Below are 26,329 nucleotides of genomic sequence, written 5' to 3' on the forward strand. Positions count from 1 at the left end.
GGGAGAAGCAGGCTCCATGCAGGGAGCCCGACATGGGACTGGATCCGGGGACTCCAGGATCATGCTCTGGGCTGAAGGAGGTGCTAAACTACTGAGCCACCCGGGCTGCCCCACACTAGTGGATTTAAAGCAACTTTTAGGCTGGAGTAGAAACCTAAAGTACTTTTTTATTTTTCTAATAAAAATTTTGGTTTATATTTTTTAGGTGAGTGATCATAAAATCTGCAAATAATGCTAATTTTTAATCAATGCTTATTTTTTCTACCCTCCTCTTTGATCATAATATTGTAACTTTAATTTTTTTTAAACTCCTCACTAATATCTTCGTATCTGACTATAATAGAAATGCCTCAGGTGTTTCACTTTGTGGTATGGTAATAATTATTGAGGGGTTCCCCCCCCACTCTGCTACTCCAATTATTGAGTTTGTAATAGTCTTTCCCATGTTAAGGAAGTACCTTTTTTTTTTTTTAAAGGAAGTATTTTATAAGATTTTATTTGAGAGAGAGTGAGCGTGAGAGTGCTTGTGCACGTGCATGAGTAGGGGAGCTGAGCAGGGAGGGAGCCCAACAGGGGAGCTTGATCTCAGGACCCTGAGATCATGACCCTGAGCCAAAGGCAGAGGCTTAATTGACTGAGCTACCCAGGCACACCAGGAAGTACCGTTCTAACAGTTCTTTACAAAGTGTATTTTCAAGAATTGATGTTGAATTTTTAAAAATTTTTTAAAAGAATTATTGAAGGTAGTAAAGTTTTTCTGAAACTATTGATTCCCAGTGTAGTTTCTTTTTTCAGCATTTGAATCTTGGGATATAAAATAATATGTAAATACCTATTTAAAAATAATATTTTCCACTTTATTAAATTTATCAAATTTATATTTAAGATTTAGCTCCTCTTAATGTTTCTCTGTATTTTCATTCATATGCACATTGTCATGTTGCTGCTTGTACTGTCTGTAATGCCATTTATTAAAAAAATTATTTTTTTAAGATTTTATTTATTCATGAGAGGCACAGAGAGAGAGGCAGAGACACAGGCAGAGGAAGAAGCAGGCTCCCTGGGGGGAGCCTGATGCAGGACTTGATCCCAGGATCCTGGGATCACAACCTTAGCCAAAGGCAGGTGCTCAACCACTGAGCTATACCCTAGTGCCCCTGTAATGCCATTTAATAATGCTGTTTAGATGATGAACTTCTTGAAGAAAGTGGTCTCAGCTGCATAAAGTACTCTTTCAGGAAACTCTTCTTTCCCTTCCTTTACTACCCTCTACCTTCAGTCTCTAATTTGCCTTTACTCATCCTTCACTCTCTTAGGATCCAGAGTACACTTGGTTCCTGGAAAGACTCATCACTCGGGTAGTCTTCTTAGAATGACATATAATTGAGAAAAGTTCTATATTTTGGGGGGTTTGCTTGGATTTTAAGAATCTACTTCTTTGTAGCTATTTCACTAGAGTTGCTTCTTCTGCAGTCCCTCCCCCAAGTTAAAATTAGTTGACCAAAGGACACAAGTAGATGATTATTTGTGGAGTCTTTGAACCAATGAAATTTTTATCTAGAACAAGATTGTCTGTGGTTTTTGGTTACCTGTTTGGTTATTATTAATTGAATTTATTGAGATTATACAAATTTTATATTTCATATTTAAGAGCAAAGTGTATTTAGTGCTTTAAAATGAAAAATGTATTAAGTGTCAGTTTAAGGAATGAAGAATAAAGTACTGATTGGTTAATTGCTCTTTTTGCATTGTTGAAGAGATCGGAAAACATGCTACATTTTTTTTTTAAGATTTTATTGACTTATTCATGAGAGATAGAGAGGCAGAGACACAGGCAGAGGGAGAAGCAGGCTCCATGCAGGGAGCCCGATGTGGGACTCAATCCTGGGACTCCAGGATCACGCCCTGGGCCAAAGGCAGACGCTCAACCACTGAGCCACCCAGGCGTCCCCATGCTACATTTTTTGTATAGTTTTCTAGTTTAAAAAGGAAAGAGAAATGTATTGGTAAAAATGGATAAAAATAATTTATATTTCTGTTGAACTCAAGAATTGTTATTTTTTTAAAACAGAAGACGAAAATTTTAGGTAAAACTAGTCCATATATAAACAAACCAGTATTGAATTCAGATTTCAATATAGGCAAGATTTCCAGTTTCTCTAAAAAAAAAGGTCAAAACATTCTCATAATACTGAGCCTACATTTCTGTAAGGCAGTTGCTGGAGTAGAATGTGGAGTGTCAAGTGTTCCCTTTAGATGGGCATAATCTCTACCACTGCAAGTATTATAAGCACTTAAAAGCAGTAATCTTTCTCATTTCAGTTTGTTTTGATTTCTGCTTAAGAACCTGTGTTACAGTTATCATCAGTATAGACTGAATCTGAGTCTCATTTGTGAAAGAAGAGATACAAAATTCAAATATTTATTTTATAGCTATTCCTTATAAAAGGCAGACTGTCTTACCTAAAATGATATGACTTAACAAAAAGATATTAACAGAATCTGAATAATAATTCTCTGTGTTCCACAGTTATTGTATCAATCCATTAGTACTTTTGCATTCAAATCGTACTTTCAATAAACTAGACTTCTCTTTCACATTTTAAGACAGAAACCATTGTCTTGGCTTTCATTACACTTTATTCCTCAGAATTTCCTGCCTACTTTAAGTACTGTGACCCCAATCACTGACTCCTTCCTCCTTAAAAGGAATATTTCTCCTAAAGCTTAGTCTTAATAGCTTATTCTACTTATCTTTTACACAGGCTTTGGATTCACTTTCAAAGCTCATTTCCAGAATTAATCATTTGTTCCTCTGAACCCTAATGGCTATTTAAAAAAAAATCCTTGCCCTTATTATTTATTCTAGTTAGTTGGATTGTGAGTTCTTGGAGAACAAAGACTGTATCTTACTCATTTTGGATACTTTTTGCTCACTATATTATTTGGCTTGTGAAAGACCTCCAATCCATCCATGCATCTATTTGACTTTTCTTATCTGTTATGTGCTAGGAACTGTTGAATTACTTATGCTCTCCATGGTTTTTTAGTTATTTCCCTTGAATGTTCTTACTACACTTGACAATGGAACTCCTACTCTAGATTGACAACTGCATCCCTTGCACTGCGTGCAGCACCACTAGACTGAATCTTTACAAGTTTACAATCCTGGAGATTATGTTTGACTCCTGTATTTTTTGTATTCTCTATTTCTTTCATAATATTTGTTCTGTGAGTTTTGTTTAAAAGAATGGCTCTAGTACCCTGCCTTGTACTTCTATCTGTAAAGACATTGTTGTATTCCCAGGGTTCATTACTGAAATAGTATTTATATTCATATAGCATCTTCCTAGCTGCCTTTCTGTCTTTGCTTCCTGATTCTTCCAAGCTTTCCTGATTCTATTTTTTAATATAATTATTCTTCAATACCAATTCAATGATTTGCCCCTGGCACAGAAGCGTAGAGAATAGTTCCCTTTTGAATATGCAAAGCCATCACCAGTAGGATTCCTATTTAGTCTAATTTGTTTCCTCTTCAGTAATCTTCCAACTCACACAAGAATAACATACACTGTACAGTCACTCAGTCTTTTTCATCATGTTCCACCTACTTTAAATGACTTTTTTACTTTGAATCTATCCCCGTATTTTCTTCTTTAATTTTGTAATGGCCATCCATTGTTTTAGTATGCCAACCGTAGCTCGATTCTTCTGTTACAAGAAGAGCTACCTACCTTTTGGGGCAAATTATCCCTTCTTTACTTTGAGGCCCTTTGGTTTGAGTTACATGACCTTCCATGGGTATGATTCATTTAGGAATTATCCGATACCCCAAGTTAGGCAAATAAGAGAGAATGAGACTCAATTCCAGGACTTTTGAACTCTGAGAAGAGGCAGTTTCTGCTGCAACTATGAGGATTTTATGAATTTGGAGCTAATGGGGTTAGGGAGATAAATAGGAACCTTAACTAGGTCCAACTTTATTTTTTTAGAGCATGAATGAGTGAGCATAGGATGGAGCAGAGAGAGGGGGAGGGAGAGGGAAGTCTTACCAGACTTCGTGCTGGGCGTGGAGCCCAATGTAGGGCTCAGCCTCACAACTTTGAGATCATGACCTGAGTGGAAACCAAGAGTTAGACACTTAACCAACTATGCCACCTAGCTAGTCTAGTGCCCCTAGAGCCAATTTTTTTTTAATTTATTTATTTATGATAGTCACAGAGAGAGAGAGAGAGAGAGAGAGAGAGAGCAGAGACACAGAGGGAGAAGCAGGCTCCATGCACCGGGAACCCGATATGGGATTCGATCCCGGGTCTCCAGGATCGCGCCCTGAGCCAAAGGCAGGCGCCAAACCGCTGCGCCACCCAGGGATCCCCCTAGAGCCAATTTTAAAATGACACCACTCTAGAAAATTAAAACCCCTTTCATTTCAAGCATTGTTAGTATACTTCAAACAGCATAATAGCAGGAATCCAAAATTTCCATATTGGCAGTTCTATATTGTAGCCACATGCAGGCAGGGGTGTGTGTATGGACATGTGTGTATGTGGACACGTGCAAGATAAATAGTATTTTAACTTACTCTGTGAGAATCCTAAAGCTTTTGGAACCTTGAGATAAAAATGTATTTTTGAGTAGACGTATACTTAATAGTGTGAATACGATTTTTTTATCAGTGAGTTACATTAACCATACATTGGCTTGGTTGTAATGTTGGTGAGCAGAGGCTTTCTCTCCAGACCTGTATTTGAAACCTTGCTCTATCACTATCTATTTAGTTGGGTATGGTAAAAATGAAGGTTTAAGGAAATCTCACTGTAAGAAAAACTAGCTCTACAATAGAATCCAAGTTATTTTAGTCTTTTTTTTTATACTTTTTTTAAAAAAGATTTTATTTATTTATTCATGAGAGAGACAGAGAGAGAGGCAGAGACCCAGGCAGAGGGAGAAGCAGGCTCCATGCAGGGAGCCTGATGTGGGACTCGATCCCGGGTCTCCAAGATCAGGCCCCGGGCCCAAGGTGGCGCTAAACTGCTGAGTCACCCAGGCGTCCCAAGTTATTTTAGTCTTAACCAGAGAAATGTTATCAAGTGTCTTTGTTTTGATCCCCAAAAGGGTCCCTGTTCTTTTGATTCATTGTAGGTTGACAAACTTTCTCCTCAGAATGCTTGATTCAGAGGAGCCTATGTCCTGTCTTCCCACTTTTAAAAATCTACTTAGTTCCAGTATAAATTGACTGACAGGTCTTGTGAACTTCCTCTCCTGCTCTCTCCCCACAACTCCAGGTACATATTTGCTGTTATTTCAAAAGGTTCTTTCACAGTCCACTTTTTAAATAAAATGCTACTGGATTTTTTTCCTCCCTTTATTAAACAATGACATTTTAGATATCTATTGTTAGAGTAGGTCTTATTTGTTAAGAGCAGCAGCGATGCTTTTAGATTTATGACTCAGATTGTTAAAGAACATGTGTAAGTGTACTAAAGTCCTATTTTATTGACTTCTATTCTTGTACAGTTAGAATATTACAATGAGTAAGTTATATATAATGAGGCAATATCCATATTCTGATAGCTGATAGTAATGGAATGAGTTACAGTGACCAAGCACTTCTTTGTTTATTTTTAAAGATTTATTTATTTGCGAGAGAGCAAGCACAGAGGGCGAGTGAGAGGGAGAAGCTGACTGATGAGTAGAGAGCCTGATGTGGGGACCCTTGATCTCAGGACCCTGAGATCATGATCTGAATTGAAGACAGTTGCTTAACCAACTGTGCCACCCAGGCGCCCCGACCTAGCACCTTTTTAAATAACACATGTATATATGCGTGCCCTTGTCTAATTGGCAGTTAATCTGTTTTCGATAATAGTAAAAACTTAACCAAATCCGTTCTCTCTCTCTTTTTTTTTATAGTTTTATTTATTCAAGTAATCTCTGTGCCCAGTGTAGGGCTCAAACTCACGGCCCTGAGATCAGGAATCGCACACTCTTTTGACTGAGCCTGCCAGGTGCCCCTCCATTCTCCCTCTGGATGGAAAATGATTTGGGGTTAATTTCTTAAGCTGTGGTCCTCTGGAATGTGAGTTGTGTTACTAGGCAACATTGCTGATTGGTAAATAACATCTGGACTGGGAAAATAGTGAATGAGCTATATATCGGGGGTGGGGGGAAGCCAGAGCTTTACTCTGCCCTGAGCATGGTGTATGTATTCTTTTACTTGGGCATATCCCTTTCCAGGAATTTAGAAAGCTATGTGCGTGGTGCTGTTACTAGATATTTTGGTTCCTTTGTGGAGCTTTTAAAGTAGGAATGATTCTGTATGCTCATGATTTCATACTCCTAGGATTTTATTCCCTCACAACTGAACTATCAGTTAAGGAGCAAAAGAATTGCCCCTGAATTGCTGTGGGGACTCTTGCTGAAGAGAATGTCTTGAAGTTGCTCTGTTGTGTTTCTGTGCGGTGTCTTCTTGAGTTAAGGATGCTAAATAGCTAATTCACATTGTGTGGATTTTGGTAAGAGAAGTATTGTAGATGTTCTTTTGATTTTATCATTACCTGCAGATGAAATAGTATTCATTAGTTGTAGTAGACTCATGATGGCACAGGAAGATGTTGAATGTCAAATCAAGTTCTTGGTCTTTACAGGGCACTATGGGTGGAATGGGAAATTTAAGATAGGGTAAATGGGTGAAGTTTAATGCTAAATGATATAAGGCACTGTTAGAGGAATCATAACTAGTAACTGCATAATGAAAGATAGAGATAATAAATACACAGAATTCACCAGAAGGAGAAGCCTTCTGTATTGCTGTAAAGAGCATTCCAGAAGAGAAAATAAAATGAAAGGTAGGAATATGCATATATTAATTTATTTGGTGACTACTTTAGTTTGTAACCAAGAGAAGGCATCGGGGATTAGCTGCGAGTGTTGTATGAGAAAAAGTGAGCATTCCAGATTTTAAGAATGTCTTCTTTCAATATATGCTCACCTGACAGTGATTTTTTTAGTCTTGTTAGATTCCTTGTCCAATGTGGTACCTCTTAGTCATACATCACTGTAGAGCATTAGTCAGAATCGATGTGCTGTATGTAAAATGTGCACCAAATTTCAAAGACTTAGTATGAAAAAATGGAAAATTCTCATTTTATATTACCTATTAAAATGGCGTTATGTTTGATATGTTGGATTAATTAAAATTTACTATTATTAAATTTAGGAAAAAGTCACATATTTAACCATTTTAAAGTGTACAATTTAATGGTATTTAATACATTCACAGTGTTGTGCAACCATCATCTCTATCTAGTTCCAGAATAGTTTCATCACCCTGAGAAAGTATCCCATATATGTTAAGCAGCTACTCCCCAACATGAAGGCCAACAACCTATTTTCTGTTTATAGATTTACCTATTCTTGGTATTTTATATAAATGGAATCATACAATATGTAACCTTTTGTGTATGGCTTCTTTAAGTTAGAGTAATATTTGTGAGGTTGCACATTGTTGCATATCAATGGTTAATTCTTTTTTATAGATGATGTTATATTCAATATTAAAAATGTGATATTGGGACGCCTGGGTGGCTCAGTGGTTGAGTGTCCGCTTTTGGCTCAGGGTGTGATCCCAGGTCCTGGGATCGAGTCTCACATCGGGCTCCCTGTGAGGAGCCTGCTTCTCCCTCTGCCTACGTCTCTGCTTCTGTGTCTCTCATGAATAAATAAATAAAATCTTAAAAAAAAAAAAGTTTGGTTTTCAAGTCAACTCTTACTGCAGATTTTCATTTTGTCAGCGTTTACTTCGTATAGTTTGGGACTGCTGTTATGTGCATGTATGTTTATAATTGTTAGACCTTCTTAATGACTTGACCTTTTTATCAATATATAATGACCTTTTTGTAACTTTTTTTTACTTTGAAACTATTTTCTCTGATTTCAGTATATCCATTCCATCTCTCTTTTGGTTATTGTTTCATGGAATATTTTTTTCCCATATGTTCATTTCTACCTATTGGTAGTTTGGGATGTGAAGTGAGTCCTTTGTAGACAATGTGTGTGAGTCTCTTGTAGACAGTGTATAGTTGGATGATGTTTTTTAAAATTCCTGTCTGACAGTTGATAGTGTTTAATCCACTTACATGTAATTGCTGATAATGAAGTACTTCTGCCTGTTTGCCATTTTTCTGTATGTTTTACACCTTTTGTTTCTCATTTCCTCTTCCCCTTTTTTGTGCATTTTATTTTTTTATAGTGTATTTTTAATTCTCTTTTGATTTCGTATATATGTATATATATGTATATATGATATTTTCCTAGTGATTACCATGGAGATTACATTTAATATCCTAAATTTATAATAACTTAGTTTAAATTGATACTAGCTTAGTCTTAATAGCACATAAATGCTGTACTCCTATACAGGTTCACTGTATATTGTTATTGTCACAGCTTACATCTTCATACATTAGTGGGCCCATTAATACAGATTTAAAATGATTGGAAACAAAATCTACAAACCAAAAATAGAATACTAATGGCTTTATATTTACCTAAGTGGTAACAACAGTTCTTTATTTCTTCATATGGTTTTGAATTACTGTCTAGTGTCCTTTTATGTCATCCTGTGTCCTTTTATGTCATCCTGAATGATTCTTTTTAGCACTTCTTGTATAGCTGATCTACTAGGGGCAACTCTTCAGCTTTTTAGTTATTTTAATTTCTTCATTTTTGAAGGATAGTTTGTATATATAGAGTTCTTGGTTCACATTTTCTCCCCAGATCTTTAAGTCATTCTACTGCTTCCGGCCTCCATTGTTTTCTTTGAAAAATTGGCTGCTAATCCTATTAGGAATCTCTTGTATATGATGAGTAGTTTCTCTCCAGCTACTTTCAATACTTTTGGTCTTTTAACAATTTGATTATAATGTGCTTCAATTTCAAAACTACATCTTTATCTTTTTTGGAGTTTAACTTCTTGGATGTGTAGATTTATGTCTTTTATCATATTTGTAAATGTTTTTTTTTCCCATTTCTTCAAATATACTTTCTGCCCGTTTCCCTTTTTTCTTTCCGAGATTCTCCATTTAATGTGTGTTGGTACATTTGATAGTGCCTCATAAATTTTTTAGGCTCTGTTCATTTTTCTTTATTTTTCTTTCTCCGATTCAGACCGAATCATTTCAGTTGACCTACCTTGAAGTTCACTAATTCTTCTTCCTACTTAAACCTGCTATTAAACCTTCTAGTGAATTTTTTATTTCAGTTGCTATACTTATAAGTTCCAGAATTTCTGTGTGGTTCCTTTTTCTTCTTTCTCCTTCCTTCCTTCCTTCCTTCCTTCCTTCCTTTCTTTCTTTCTTTCTTTCTTTCTTTCTTTCTTTCTTTCTTTCTCTCTCTCCTCTCTCCTCCCTCCCTCCCTCCCTCCCTCCCTCCCTTCCTTCCTTTTCTTTCTTTTCTTTCTTTTCTTTCTTTCCTTTCTTTCGAGTGGGAGGAGGGGCAGAGGGAAAGGTGGGGAGAGAATCCTCAAGCAGATTTTGCACTGAGCCCACAGCCTGATGCAGGGCTGGATCCCAGGACCCTGAGATCATGATCTCGACCAAAACCAAGAATCAGGTGCTCAACTGACTGAGCCACCTAGGTCCCCCTTATAATTTGTTTCTTTATTAATATTTCCTATTTGTTCATGAGAGTGGTCCAGTTTCATTCTTCTGCATGTGGATGTCCAATTTTCCCAGCACCATTTATTGAAGAGACTGTCTTTCTTCCAGTGGATCGTCTTTCCTCCTTTATCGTATATTAGTTGAGCATAAAGTTCAGGGTCCACTTCTGGGTTCTCTGTTCTGTTCCATTGATCTATGTGTCTGTTTTTGTGCCAGTACCACACTGTCTTGATGAACACAGCTTTGTAGTACAACCTGAAATCTGGCATTGTGATGCCCCCAGATATGGTTTTCTTTTTTTAAAATTCCCCTGGCTGTTTGGGGTCTTTTCTGATTCCACACAAATCTTAAAATAATTTGTTCTAAGTCTCTGAAGAAAGTCCATGGTATTTTGATAGGGATTGCATTATACGTGTAAATTGCCCTGGGTAACATTGACATTTTCACAATATTAATTCTGCCAATCCATGAGCATGGAATATTTTTCCATCTCTTTGTGTCTTCCTCAATTTCTTTCAGAAGTGTTCTGTAGTTTTTAGGGTATATTTTGAGAACCATTTGAATGGTAAATGGTTCTCCAACCTTTTATTTTCAGGTTGTAGGTGTCCTTCTGTCTAAAATGAGTCTCTTGTAGACAGCAAATAGATGGGTCCTGTTTTTTTTATCCAGTCTGAAACTCTGCGCCTTTTGATGGGGTCATTAAGCCCATTCACATTCAGAGTTACTTGAACTTCTTCTTAAAGGGGAGTTTTAAGAGTCCCCCTTAAAATTTCTTGCAGAGCTGGTTTGGAGGTCACATATTCTTTCAGTTCCTGCCTGTCTTGGAAGCTCTTTATCTCTCCTTCCATTTTGAATGAGAGCCTTGCTGGATAAAGTATTCTTGGTTGCATGTTCTTCTCATTTAGGACCCTGAATATATCCTGCCAGCCCTTTCTGGCCTGCCACGTCTCTGTGGAGAGGTCTGCTGTTACCCTAATATTCCTCCCCATGAAAGTCAGGGACTTCTTGTCTCTTGCTGCTTTAAGGATCTTCTCTTTATCTTTGGAATTTGCAAGCTTCACTATTAGATGTCGAGGTGTTGAACGGTTTTTATTGATTTTAGGGGGGGATCTCTCTATTTCCTGGATCTGAATGCCTGTTTCCCTTCCCAGATTGGGAAAGTTTTCAGCTAGGATTTGTTCAAATACATATTCTGGCCCTCTGTCCCTTTCGGCGCCCTCGGGAACCCCAATTAAACGTAGGTTTTTCTTCCTTAGAGTGTCATTTATTTGCCTTAATCTGTCTTCATGGTTCTTTAATTGTTTATCTCTTTTTTCCTCAGTTTCCCTCTTTGCCATTAACTTGTCTTCTATGTCACTCACTTGTTCTTCCACCTCGTTAACCCTCGTCGTTAGGACTTCTAGTTTGGATTGCATCTCATTCAATTGATTTTTAATTTCTGCCTGATTGGATCTAAATTCTGCAGTCATGAAGTCTCGTGAGGCCTTAATGCTTTTTTCTAGAGCCACCAGTAGCTGTAGAATAGTGCTTCTGAATTGGCTTTCTGACATTGAAGTGTAATCCAGATTTTGTAACTCTGTGGGAGAGAGGGCTGTTTCTGATTCTTTCTTTTGAAGTGAGGTTTTCCTTCTAGTCATTTTGCTCAGTGCAGAGTGGCCAGAAACAAGTTGTATTGGAACACGGGGGAGTATCACTGGTCCGTCTAGCTGGTCTTCTGGGGGAGGGGCCTGCTGTGCTGATTTTCAGGTGTTAGCACTTGGGGGAGCTGCTCTGCCCCTGCCTGCTGCAGGGCTCAGCGGGGGTTGTTTACCCGTGGGGCCCCAGGAGGAACAGTCGCAGTTGCTATGGCAACTCTGGAAGCCTGGATTCAGCCTCCGCAGGAACTACGGGGCTCGGGGCTCTCGGTTCTCCGTCCGCAGGGCCTGGAGGCTCCGGGGCGGGGCCGCTGATCTGCTCAGCTCGGGGCAGGAGCGTCCTCGCTGTCCTGGGCCCTCCCGGCCTCTGCCTGTCCCGGGGGAGGCCGGGTCCTGGGCTGTGTCCCGGCGCCCTGTGCTCCGGGGCCTGCGCTGTGGGATTCGCGCTCCCGCCCCGCAGCCCCCTCCCTGGAGCCGCGTCCCGAGCCCCTCCGAGCTGCTCCGGTCGGTCCCCGCCGTGCGCGCTGCAGCCCTTAGGGAGCTCGGAGCACTCTCCTGCGCTCGCAGGTGTCTGTTAGTGTCCCCGGGAGCCCGAGGGCATCCCCGCTCTCCTGGGTCCTGCTCCAACTCCCTGCGGGCCCCTTTCCGCCCGCCCGGGAAGGTTGGTGCAGCTCCTGCTCCTCCGGGACGGGGCTCTCCTGTCCTGGGGACACTCGCCCCGGCCTCAGCCCGGCTCCTCGCGGGGCCCCTCCCCCTCGGAGGCCTTTTGTTTCTTTATTTCTTTTTCCCCGTCTTCCTACCTTGATAGAAGCGCGAACTCTTCTCACTGCAGCATTCCAGCTGGTCTCTCTTTACATCTCAGGCCGAATTCGTAGATTTTCAGGATGGTTTGAAGGTTATCTAGGTAATTTGGTGGGGACCATACATAACTTTCATCATTTTCCTGGTTTTCTTTACTCTGAGGTCATTTATGACAGTTTGAAATGTTTGTCTAATAAGTCCAAATATCTTTGCTTCCTCAGGGACAGTTTCTGTTAATTTCATCTGTCAATGGACCAGGCTTTCCTATTTCTTTTCATGCTTTGTAAATTTTTGATGAACTGAACAATTTGAATATTATGATGTAATAGCTCTGGAAATCAGGTTCTTCCCACTCTTCAGAATTTGTTGCTGGTTGTGGGGGGTAGTTGTTTAATTTTCTAAACTATAAGGTCTTTATTCTTTGCTGTGTGTGGTCTCCGAAGTCTCTCTTCCTATAACCTGGGATCATCTCATGTTTGACATTTCCTTGAACTCTAGGAGCTGAGAAAGACAGAAAAACTCTCCCAGTCTTGTCACATTATCTCTTTATCAGAGCACTTCTTCAATGCTTAGCCAAGCCATTTATAGCTGCCTTATCCTTTACTTCCCACTTGTGCTGAGGTTAGAGGTTTAGCCCGAGATTAAAACTTTTAAAGTCTTTTAGAGCTTCTCTGCCCTGGGTGTGCATGTGGCTTTCTAAATTCCCCAGTCTATAACATAGTTTTGATTGCTCTAATTACTTAAAACTGTCTCTCCAGCTTTTCCTCCCAGGTTTTTGGTACATTTATTACTGGCCATCTGTAATATTTTGCCCTTGACAGCAGCTGATGGTTTGTTTGCCTTACGATGTGTGTGAAGAATGCAGGCACCTTTACGTGCCTCCAGATGTAGTTCTTTGAGACTGAAGTCTGGCTCTACTTTCTCCAGAGCCAGGGACCAGGATCCCATGCTGAGAACATAGGTTGCCATGTTTAAGACCATCTTGGAGATGGGGTTAGACTGAGGGCAAGTGCCACAAAGCTTTCCTACCATTCTTAAGTTGCCCTTAGATGTAACATTTGCTTGGTTGCTATAAATCTTTGACTATTTTCTAGAGTTCTGACAAAGTTGATTCTATTTGGTTTGCTTCTTAGTATTTCTGTTGAGGGGGTCGGCCCTTGGAGCTAACCTTTTCTGGTGTTTTCACGGTCAGCCTACTCTTTCTGCTTTTTAATGTAACTACTAGAAAATTAAAGATTATATATATGGCTTGCATTATATTTCTATTAGACCACACTGCCGTAAGGTATTACATTTTCAGTGAAGTAATGTCTGAAATTTTCAAAGGTCCTGCAATTGCACAATTAGGATTAGCTATTTGCCATTATACTTTTTTTCTTAAAGATTTTATTTATTTATTAATGAGATTTTATTTATTTATTCATTCATGAGAAGCAGAGACCCAGGCAGAGGGAGAAGCAGGCTCCACGCAGGGAGCCTGATGTGTGAGTCGATCCCGGCGCTAAACTGCTGAGCCACCCAGGGATCCTTGCCATTATACTTTTTAATTCTCAGACTACTAGTATGGCATTTTTAGGGAACTTCTAAACTTCTATAGGATGAAGTATTATTAACATTGTGTAATTATGTATCTATATTATCGAAGGCTCCTAAATGTTGACTAGATTCTCATCTGATTAAGTGTTTATTTTTTAAATTTTATTTATTTATTTGAGAGAAAGAGAGAGAAGAGAGTGTGCACAAGCAGGGGGAGCAGCAGGCAGAGGGAGTAGCAGGTTCCCCACTGAGCAGGGAGCCCCATGTGGGACTCCATCCAAGGACCCTGGGATCATGACCTGAGCTGAAGGCAGATGCCCAACTGACGGAGCCACCCAGGCACCCCTGATTAAGTGTTTAAATCAAGTTGGGCTGTTTGATTTTTTTCCAGAAGCACTCTTGATAGATATTTATGAGAATTTTTGAGCATTCTTCGTGCTTCTTCATCTGATTTTCTTTTTTATTTCTGGATTCAATTATACAAGCATTTATTAAATATCTGCTTTATGGAAGTACTCTTAGGACTTTCAAGTGTTGGGCATATCCAGAACCATTAGATATTTATTTTGATGATTTTTAAAAGAACTGTATGGAGAGAGATTTCCTTTTTCTCAGGAGATTATTCTGCTGATTAATCTTGGTCCCTACCACTGGCTCCATAACTTTATAGCATCCTCACCTTGTTTGCATAATCAGTGAAGAATTGGCATCCTAGATAAACAGAGTTGTCAGCTTATCCTCATTATTCCTGGGTTCCTTGCCATTAAATGCCAAGGCACTGTATACATTCTCAGCATGGGTAAAGCTTCACTCAATATTTGCCTCTAGATGTATTTGATAAAGTAAATGCCCAACATTTCTACTAAATAAGGCTACATGTGTAAAATCATATAGAAGGAATTGGCAACATATTAAAAAGTTGGGAATCCTAAATATAAAGGATTCTGCTGAATTCTTTAGTGAAAACATCTTATTTATGTTGACAATGAAAGAAGTACTTTCTCAGGAGTGACATCTGAATCTCCCTGCATCTGTTTCCTGACCAAAGAGGAGTAATCTCTTACCAGATGTTCTTGCTATTGACCTGATGTACTTAGATGAGAATTACTTCATCTTAGTCATAAACCCACAAATTTTTCATTAATATTTCTGGTAGCACAGATAAGATCAGGCAATATAATTTTACCAAAGACAACGAGAAATGAGAGAAGTAGATTACTGTGTCTTTCTATGTGGTAAAAAAGGAACTTCTCATATAATTACATAGGGATATACACAAGGATACCATGTACCTTACCTAAATCAGAAAAATGGGACAGTGTCCCCTTTTTTTGCTTTAAAGAAGAATTATTAATCATAGCTAACTATCAAGTATGAAATTGTTGAGTCTTCTGTTCACACTTTATATGATGGAAGCATTTACAAAAGGTCCCCAGCCTAATGATAGGCATTAGGGATCATAGCCCTTCAAAAAGTGTGCATATGTGTGTGTTTAAGAGTTTGGTAAATACATTTTTTTGGAAAGTAAGAAATATAATATCTATAATAATATAGATAATGTACTGTCATTAGAGATTGCCCGTGTTCACCTTGGAGTCTGTAAGAATTCCTCTCTGCTAAAGCTATGTCTGCTTTCAAAGGTAGAAATCATTTTTCTTCTATCGCTTGGAATCCTTCTCAAGCCTTTCCTTCTCAAAACCTTGATCTGGGGTGAAATATTAGGAGGGCTAAGGAATTCCCTCCCCTGCCTTTCCACCTTCTGTGTTTGTATCGCTTTATAATATATCTATTATTTATATATCCAACATGAGAGTATCCAACTTTCTTCAGGCAAAACCTTACTTCCTTAATGAGCTTAGTATCTTTAAAAGAAATACATGCATATGATGTAATTTAATTTGTGGGATGTTCTATGGAAATGTGTGGAGGAGGCTGTGAGATGCTAGGCTATATTTGAACAAGTCTGTTTCTAGGGAGAACTATACATTGTAAATAGATGGGAACAAAGATTGATTGTTTCAGGTTCTTGGGAGGGATTCAGCCTGCGGAGCGGGGCAGGTTTTGACATCAGGGAGGGCAACAAGGCTGTTAAAAATTAATCTGCATTCTGCTAAAAATTCATTGTTGTAGTATAATGACAAGTGTACAAAAACTGCTAGCTCTTGTTACAAGTACCATTTTGAGATTATAGCCCTTCAAAAAGTGTGCATATGTGTGTGTTTAAGAGTTTGGTAAATACATTTTTTTAAAATTTTTTTAAAATTTATTTATTCATGAGAGACACAGAGAGAGAGAGAGGCAAAGACACAGGCAGAGGGAGAAGCAGGCTCCGTGGAGGGAGCCCGATGTGGGACTTGATCCCGGGACTCCAGGATCACGCCATGGGTCAAAGGCGGGCACTAAACCGCTGAGCCACCCAGGGATCCCTGAACCTTATTTTTAATAAGGTACCTTATTAAATGTATATTTAATGAACCTTAACAAAGATATATTAAGATATTTTTCATGTACCTTAAAAAAAAAACCCAATAGAACTTAGAGATCAGCTTACTTGACACTATAAAGAGCTTCCTCATTTTTACCATGGCTAAATAGTATTGCATTCTTATAAGTGGAAAACTTTTCCTGACAGTGGGACTGTGGTCAGAAAGAGATGTGACTACAGAAGGATGAGAGAGAAGCAATGTTCCTGGTTTGGAGAATGGCCACAATCCAAGGAAGTGGGTGTCTTTTAGAAATTGGATAAGACAAGGAAATGTATTCTCTTCTTTATCATCCTGAAAGAAATACAAAGCTGCTAGCAACTTAATTGTAGCTCAGTGCAGCCCTTTGGACTTCCAGGGCACAGAACTGTATAAATTTGTGTTGTTGTAAGCCACTGTTTTCAGTAATTTATTATGGAAACAATAGAAAACGGATAGGTATATTCTATACATTTTTTTAAAAAAATTTATTTGTTAATAAGAGAGAGAGAGACAAAGGCAGAGGAAGAAGCAGGCCTCCTGCAGGGAGCCCAATACAGGGCTCAGTCCCTGAACCTGGGTCATGCCCTAAGACACGCCCTAAGTTGAAGGCAGATGCTCAACTGCTGAGCCACTTATGTGCCCCTATGCTATACATTTTTTTTCTCATTTTGTTACTCCTTTTTTTACTATATTGTTTATGGTGTTTTTCCTATGCAGGGTTTTTTATAATTGAATTTATCCCTTTATTTTGTAATGGCCTCTGGATCTTAGGCCTTTCATACTGTAAAATTATTTTTATTTATTTATTTATTTTTTTTAAAGATTTTATTTGTTTATGACACACACACACACAGAGGCAGAAACACAGGCAGACGGAGAAGCAGGATCCATGCAGGGAGGCCGATGTAGGACTCAATCCCAGGTCTCCAGGATCATGCCCTGGGCTGAAGGCAGCGCCAAACTGCTGAGCCACCCAGGCTGCCCTGTAAGATAAATTTAAAACTTAACTATTTCATTTCATTTCATTTGAATGCTTTTATCTCATCACAAATTCTGGTATTGTTGGTTCCCTGTCTTCTGTGTTCTGATCTCTTAGTGACAATGAATATTTTTTATAGTTCAAGTCTTCTAACAAAATACTAACAAAGTACTTCAAAAGATGAAATCATATCATCAGTGCTGGTGATTAAAGAATCGGGAGAATTAACAGTGTTGGGTCCAGAAGCAGGAGACATACAAAGTTGTAAGGGTTTTAAACTACTTTGGTTGGTTGATGATACTTTTTAGCAGAACCTAGAATACTTGACTCTACAGGGATAGTTTGTGAGTAACCCTTTATCGTTTTTAGATTTTAGTTTTGTTTCTCCTTCTTCTGGACGACTTCCCCAGATGCCTATGTCTTGGTTGGAAGTGCTTCCATCATATAAGCAGTATGTGCAAGAGCTAGAGAACTGGTACTTAATACTTAGCTGTGGCTAACAATTCTTACTCAAAGTAAAAAGCTATCTCCTGGGTTTATTAACAAATGCAGAATGAGAAATTTAGATAATTTCAGAATGCAGATATTATAACATCATATAGTTGTTTTAATATGTGAAGGCATTATAAAATAGTAATATTTATTGGGCAACAAACTGTGAGCCAGGTACAATACTAAGTACTTTACTTGGATTTCCTTATTCACTTTTCAAACACTGCAGTAGATAGTTATTATCCCCATTTACAGACCAGGAGACTAGGGGTACGGAGAGCAAAGTAATTTAATTTGCTCAAGATTATAGCTTTTAAATGATGCAAATGCCTTTGGAATCTAAGAAGTCTGACTGTTAAACATAATGCTATTAGTTGCCATGTGATGCTTTGGTGATTACTGTGGAAAATATATTTGCTCCAAGTTTAAAATTGTTAATACAAATGAGTAATTCGAGACCTTTATCTTTATAATCAAACTCTGTCTTTCATATCCTTATCTGTAAAATGTTGAAATAGCCTATCTCATTAGGGTTGATGCAGTCAAGTTCTACTATTCTTGGTCTTAGAGAGATTTTTAGAAACATAGATGAGAGTATTCTACTCTGTTGATAGTTGTCACCCTGTGGTCTCTTTATTGTGATAAAATAGAGTACTAACCTTGAGCATGGTATGAAAGACTTGATACAGAAAGGTCCAGTAAGTTAACTTAATATTGGTCCTTAAACATGACATACTTGTGTCATGCTCCCTCTGTGGAGTGTCATTAGCTTTTTTTCCACGTGATAGACTGCTGTTTAAAACCCACATCAGAGGATCCCTGGGTGGCTCGGCGGTTTAGCGCCTGCCTTTGGCCCAGGGCACGATCCTGGAGTCCCCGGATCGAGTCCCGCATCAGGCTCCCGGCGTGGAGCCTGCTTCTCCCTCCTCCTGTGTCTCTGCCTGCCTGCCTCTCTCTCTCTCTCTCTCTCTCTCTCTCTCTCTCTCTCGCTCTCTCTCTGTCTATCATAAATAAATAAATCTTTAAAAAAAATTTAAAAACCCACATCAAATATGAATGTTAGTTATCTCTTATACTTCCCATTTTGTGTTAACATTTCCCACTAGATTATGAGCTTCTAGGAAGAGATCATAACTTTTAAATTTTGTTTATGTATGAGGCATATGAATAAATGCTTACTGGATAGGTGAATAGATGAATGAGTAGTAATGGGATTATCGTGTGAATATCATCTGCATTTTTTATTATTTTTTTCATCTGCTTTTTTTATAGTTGAGAAAGTTCTATATCATTGTAATTTACTTCTATTAAATGCTTCCTTTTCCTCTAATAATATTTAATACCTGGATAGTAGTATTTACTTTAAATATACTCTTGAAGACATGGAATGTTTGGTCACTGTAAATATATCCCTATGAAAAAATATAAATTCTTATTGTTTTGAACAAATCTTAAGGGATTCTGGTTTTTGTTTTTGTGGTTTTTTTTATTTTGGAGGGGAATGGAAAATAGTTATCTTTGCCTCCTGTGTGTGAATTGCTTTTATCTCCTCAGGAAGATTTGCCCTCATCTTTTGTATTAGTTTCCTGTTGGCTACTATAACAAATCACTACAAACTTAGTGGTTTAAAATAACACAGTTTTGTTATATTGTAGTCTGAAAGTTAGACATCCAAATAGATCTCACTGGGCTAAAATCAAGGTATAGTGGGGCTGCATTCCTTTTGAAGGATCTAGGGAATCCATTCCATTGGCTTTTCCAGCCTTCTGGAGGCCTGCATTCATGGTCTCATGACCCCTTTTTGTATCTTCAAAGCCAAGAAGTATAGTATCTTCAAATCTCTGATTCTGACTTCCTCTTCTGCCCCCTTTTCCCACGTCAATTGATCGTTAGTTTCATTTTTGTTTTCTGGATGTTAGTGTTTTTCATGGAATATACTGGAAGCATGGTATTTTTATGATTTGCTTAAGAGAGAATAATGTAACTCCACCTAACCAGCATTCAGGTTAACTCATTTGCACGGAAATATCATCTTCACAAATCTGTAAATTATGGTGCCTAAAAGTCTTTTGCAGAGCATCTTTGCCCTTGCCCTTTAGATAGAATATTCTTAATCTCAGGCTTGTAAACCTCTTGGAAGGGACTGTGAATCCCCAAAATTGTATTCAAATATGATTTTTTTAAAGCTATATATGTTATCTTCTTCAGGGGAGATAGTTTGTAGCTTTAATCACAATTTCAGTAGTATCAGTGATTACCCTGAGTCCCCAATTTAAGAACCATTACTATACAGAACAAACAAAATGACTTGTACAGTTCTAGCTTTTTCTCAGATCTGTTTCCTAAATGTGTACCTTTCTAACTGCCTATTGGTCAGCCATTAATGGTCTAACTGACTATTCTTAAAGTTAACATTTCTGAAATACTTTCCCTTTTTCTCTCCTTTTCTCTCTGTCCTTCTCTCCTTTCTTCTTTCCTGTCCGATCCCAGTGCTCCTAATGGACTTCATTCTGAGAACAGTTTGGTTCCAAGGTCTTAAGTGTTTGTGATTTTCCCCCTCTTTTCTGCTAGAGACTGCTGATAGTCCCTTGTATCTTTTCTTTTCTCCTTTCTTTTTTCTTTTCTTTTCTTTTCTTTCTTTCTTTTTTTCTTTTTCTTTCTCTTTCTCTCTCTCTCTCTTTCCCAATTTTTAGTTGGGCACACAGGAAAATATAGACTGGAAATATAGACTTCATTTCCCACATTCCACTACAGATTGTGTATTGTGACAAAGTGATAATCAGAATTATTTATGTAAATATAGTTACTAAGGTACTTCAGTATGTAAAATTTGTTATAATAACTTCCTCAGTAATAACCATTCTCTCCTTGTTAAACATTTTTCTGTAATTTCAAGGTTTATATATTTTTTTGCTTTATAAATTTATATATGAAAAATCCTCTTTAGGTAGGAACCTTATCAGGTAAGGGCATAAATGATGTATATTGTATATACATATGATGTATATTGGCAACATCATTGGAATAATTGGGCAGTGTTTTGGTGAAAATATAATTGAGCTCCATTTGAAGTAATGGAAAAGGTGAAATTGAAAAAAAAAAAAAGATACACCTAGAAGTGGTAAAGCATGGAAGGGTAGGAAGATTTAGAGGTTGGGTTAAGCTTAGAAATGGAATGGAGGGATCCCTGGGTGGCTCAGCGGTTTGGCGTCTGCCTTTGGCCCAGGGCGTGATCCTGGAGTCCTGGGATCGAGTTCCACATCAGGCTCCCTGCATGGAGCCTGCTTCTCCCTCTGTGTCTCTGCCTCTCTCTCTCTCTATGTCTATCATGAATAAATAAATAAAATCTTTTTTTATTAAAAAAAGAAATGGAATGGAGAAATTTTCTGGTACAAATCCATATTAGACGAGAGTGAACCCTAGATAGAAAAATAAATTAATAAAGGTAGGTCTCAATTCACCAGCACTATATACAGCAGATTTGATTGCCATGCCCAGGGGAACAGAAGACCTGAGAACCAAAGACCAAGTTGGATTTAATTTCTGATTAAATTTCTGGGCTATGTAATTCAGTAGATACATGAATATTTGTACTTCCAGACATGGTGATTTTCAGGACTTTCTTACTTTCATAGGAAGTATTGTTTGCTTAAATGATTTTAAAATTAAAATAGGTATGTATGATATCTTACAGAAAGTCACCAGCACAAATCATAAAGGAAGAGAAATACCTTTGACCATGGTAAAAGAAAAGCTTTGTTCTTTGAAAGACATTACAAAAATTAAAAAAGCCATAGATCAGAAGATACTTATAATTCACATAATTGGCAAAGGATTACCATCTATTAGAGAATTTATGCAAATGAGTAGAAGAAAGACAACTCAGTTGAAAATCAGAGATAATATAGAAAGAATGAAGAGAGCAAGAAGGCATTTGGGTCGATGTATATAATAGGCTTACTAATAACAGAGCAAGAGTATTCTATAAGGGAGATGGGAAACTAAAAAGAAGGCCATTTTTAGGCCAAGGATATTTTGTATATTAGAGTGTTGGGGCTTGTAGAATTTTCCTTTTTTAAAAATTTATTTATTTATGATAGTCACAGAGAGAGAGAGAGAGAGAGAGAGGCAGAGACACAGGCAGAGGGAGAAGCAGGCTCCATGCACCGGGAGCCCGACGTGGGATTCGATCCCGGGTCTCCAGGATCACGCCCTGGGCCAAAGGCAGGCACCAAACCGCTGCGCCACCCAGGGATCCCTTTATTTTTTTTATTTTTATTTTATTTTTTTTTTAGAATTTTCCATAACTGTACTGATTTGATAAATGTTTTTTCCAATGTTCAAATTTGAAAATGCAACTGTAATAGGCATTTACCATAAGCTACAATAATGTACAGTTTTAGAGTTATTCTGAATTACGTATAACACAGTACTGCTATTTCAGAAGAAACCACATGGATCAACATAAGACAGGCAAAATTTATCTTCGTGTTTGGTCTTCTTCTTTTGCCTTTAACTTTACTGAAGTACCAGTTGAAAATTCTAGAAAGTAAAGGTGGTGGTGACTAAGAATTTTAGATAATTTAGAACATTTGCTCAACCCAGTCAATAAGTCCTCCTGGCTCTTTCACTGAAATAGATCCCAAATCAGTTCATTTCTTTTGTGTCCATTATTGTCACTCAAGGCCAATCCAGCATTACCTCTCACCTGGACTTCTGCATTAGTTTTCTAATTTGCTGACTATAGGTGAAAGAATATATTTGATATAATTGTTCAGCTGAGATCAGAGATTAGCAGTTGAGATACAATTTAGATTTTGAAGAATATAATCGAAACCCAGCTATGTTTTACAATAAGAGCCTCTAAATTTAATTAGAATAAAAGCTATTCTGAAAAGTGTTTATTATGTAGTCTACCACCACAGGGAAGAATAGAGCTTTAGTTTGAACTGTTTCAGAAAATTAAAGAACTAATTATTGTCAGACTTTTTAAAAAGATGAATCACTAAAAACAAGTACCTTTCAACTAAGTATTAAAGCAGCTCAGGAATGAAATTGTGCATTCTTAGCAAAAAGAATAAGTTGTCATCATAAATAGCTGTTGTCTAAGAGTGATAGACTACAAATATGATACACAGAGAGAGTGAAAATCCAGCAAGTTGTTAGCATTTTAACTCCAAGTATTATTTTTATTTATTTTCCACATTTATTAAAATGGGCTTCTGTTTACATGATCAGGGAAAAATATTTTTTGTTAATTTGAATAGAATAATACAATTTGGTTCCTTGCTCTAAAGTTAAAGTCACTTTTATCTAAGGAGAGGATGACAAGTACAAATTTTATTATGCTACAAGGCAGATATGACAACTTGTAAGAGCTGCCATTACTCTTTAGATGAGGTTACATATTTTAGACAAAAGAGTTAACTACTTTTATTTGGGATGAATACATTTGAATAGATTATAAGGTAGATAGATTATAGAAAGGTAAATAGATTATAAGAATTAGAAGCACGGGTGAAAAGATTAACATTGGCAGGAAGGAAGGCCTGTCTTTAAAAACAAACAACAAAAAACCCTGCCCCACACATTTATGGAACAACTTGAAAAATTTTATGGTACATATTCTAATATTAGGTCTTGAAGCTGGAGGTTGTTATTAAATTATAAACTAATAAAGGCTGTGGTGGGGGGAATACAAATTTATTTACATAAGCTCATGGAATACTTTAAAGCTTGAAGGATCAGCTTGAATAGATGAGGGAAACAATGACATATTTGGCATAGTTGAAAGCATGAGATTTTAAAAAAGTATATAAATTACTGATCAGCTTTAAAACTTTTTTTTATTGTAAAATGAACAGTGAATCAGGCAGCCTTACTCTTCTACCTAAAATGATCTTTGTTTTATTTGACTTTCCTGGAAAGGACAATACATCTCTTCTAGGTGGCACTTTATAAAGTAGAAAATGTAATCGGGGTAGCAAAGCGAATTAATGTTAGGGATACTTTAAAAAAAATGTATTCATATATTGTTTAAAAGTTCTAAAATATTTATAGTATCTTGAGTAAAGCCAAGATAGTTAAGATATAAATTCTATATTTAAATTACTTTTGATTTATAGATATTAATTATAAAATAATTTGGAAGAAACAGAATTGAAGGGAAAATACCTTACTTCACCATCCCAAAAAGCTACCTAAGGTTTTTATATTTTTTCTAATAATTTTATTTATGGAGATTTTTTTGTATGTTTATTTTACAAACATTTTTGTAAAATAAAAAATATGCCGAGAAACATTATACAAATTGTAAATGAGAATTAGTGAGATTCAAAGATGAAAAAATAAGGGTCTGTGCCCTAAAGAAGTTAACTACTCTTATACTCTAAAGTCAAAATATACCCTGAGCTTCTCTGAATGGGTTATTTTACTCCTTAGGTTTTCTTTTCTTTTTTTTTTTTTTTAAAGAAACCATTTATTTTATTTTTTTTTAATTTTTATTTATTTATGATAGTCACACAGAATGAGAGAGAGAGAGAGGCAGAGACATAGGCAGAGGGAGAAGCAGGCTCCATGCACCGGGAGCCCGACGTGGGATTCGATCCTGGGTCTTCAGGATCGCGCCCTGGGCCAAAGGCAGGCGCTAAACCGCTGCGCCACCCAGGGATCCCACTCCTTAGGTTTTCTAAGTCTTGTAGAACCTAGGATAAAATTCTTAAATGTCCCAGTTTACTGCATAATTAGATAAGAAGGAAGAGTCAGGATCTTACAGTAAAATAAATACTTAAATGCTTGTTGAGAACTTGAATTTTGGTTTTTACCCAAGTTCTACGTTTGTGACTTCACTAAACTTCAAAGGTATTGATCTTTAAATGAATGAGTTTATAGTTCACAGACATTTAATCTGAACCTAATATTTCTAAGTTATGTGCTGTGCTTCTGTGGAATCCTTAGGTTAAATAGTTAACAATCCAAACGGCCATTGTCTAGTATTGATTCTATCCCTCCAAGCTGGTTCTCAGTGTAACAGGCTTCCCTGGCTTCTTGGTATACATGTCATACTTATTTATGGTAGAAGTACTTGTTCTGTCTCATCCTAAGATGAGATCTCATCCTCCCCATCCATCCTGGGGAGGATTCCAATTTGATACCTTTGTCAGACCAGCTCTTACACTATGTACTCAGCATAAACCAGTTCTCTGAGTTGAAGATTGGTAAGAATGGGGTCTAGACAAGAATCAGGGCCTCTAAATAACTGAATAATAAAAACTTTAGAACAGAAGCTGTAAAGCTAAAGACTTGTAGAACTTCCCTTAAAGAATTAGTTTGACTCCAATAACAGAGAATTCTGGTTGACTGTGTAAATTTTATTTTTTCCCAGGTCTTTGAATTACCAGGATGATGACTACAATTTTAATTCTCTGTTTTAGTATTAATAATTAGTACTTCTGTATTGTTTATGTGTCAGGCATTGCTTACATTTATTGAAGGTGCATACAGTAACTTTCTCAAGAACAAACAGCTAGTAAGTTGCTGAGCCAGGATCTAACTTCTGAAAATACGACTTTAGACTCCTCATTCAACCACAACATAGTGACACTTTCAAAGTATACAGCTTTCTGATGAAAAACTTGTGTGAAGAATATATAAAGAACTTCTAAAAATCAGTAATAAAAGCATAATGAAAAATGACCAAAGACTTAAAAAGAGGATGGCATAAAAATGGCCAATAGCCATATGAAAATTTGTTCAACACCAGGAGTTATCCAGGGAAATTGGTATTAAAACCATAATGGGTTACCACTGCAAACTCACTATATGCAAAGTCACTACAATGAGTAAAATTTAAAAGACTGGAAACACCAAATATCAGCAAGGATATGGAGCAACTGAAATTATCATGTATTATGATAGGAATGTATAATGGTAAAACCACTTTGGAAAACAGTTTGTTAATTTCTTCTATAGTTACACATACTATCCTGTTAACCCATCAGTTCCATTCCTCTGTAATTAGGAGAAATGAAAGCAGTTGTCTATAAAAAGACCTTTACAAGAATATTTAACAGCTTTATTCGTAATAGCCAGCAACTAGGAACAATCCAAATGCCCATCAACGTAAGAAAGAATAAATGAATTGTGATGTATTTATTCAGTGAGGAGACTATTTAGCAGTAAAAAAAAGTGTGAACTAATACGACAACATAATGAGTCCAATAAGTCAGACAAAAAGTGTACAAATGGTGATTGTATGATTCCATAGATACTGAAGGCCCATAACAGGCAAAACTAGTTATTTGTTAGAAACAGAACAGTGGTTATCTATTTGATGGGTAGGAGGCTTAAGGGGATTTTTTTGGAGTCATGAAAATGTTCCATATCTTGATTGTCATGTTGGTTATGCAGATGTGTACATTTGTCAGAATTTGTTGAATTTTATATTTAAGATCAGTATATTATTGTATGTAAAGTATAGCTCAGCAAAATAAATATGGAAAGCGGGAAAAAAAAAAGCTAGGAGGAGATTTCAGACAAGGACTAGGACAACAGAAATGAAAGCCAGCATCCTAACACTTTGAACATGCAAAGACACTAAGTAGCATAGAACTATTATATAGATCCTCAATTGATACGCACATAACCAAGATAAGTTTAAAGCTATAGTTAATTTAATTTTCTAAGAAGTCATCAAGGTACACCACTTGTAGAAAGGATTTCATTAATATTATATTAAAAGTTTGGAACTAAAATACTTAGATG

General features: G+C 37.2%; 1 protein-coding gene across 2 annotated transcripts in view; it reads left to right on the plus strand.

Moving 5' to 3' along the window:
• The window catches only part of SPRED1 (sprouty related EVH1 domain containing 1), a 125,829-nt gene that overhangs the window by 38,133 nt on the left and 61,367 nt on the right, over positions 1 to 26,329 (plus strand). The window lies entirely within an intron of this gene.

The sequence above is a fragment of the Nyctereutes procyonoides genome, unplaced genomic scaffold (assembly GCF_905146905.1).
Source record: "Nyctereutes procyonoides isolate TBG_1078 unplaced genomic scaffold, NYPRO_anot_genome, whole genome shotgun sequence".
In the NCBI taxonomy this organism is placed as follows: Eukaryota; Metazoa; Chordata; class Mammalia; order Carnivora; family Canidae; genus Nyctereutes; species Nyctereutes procyonoides.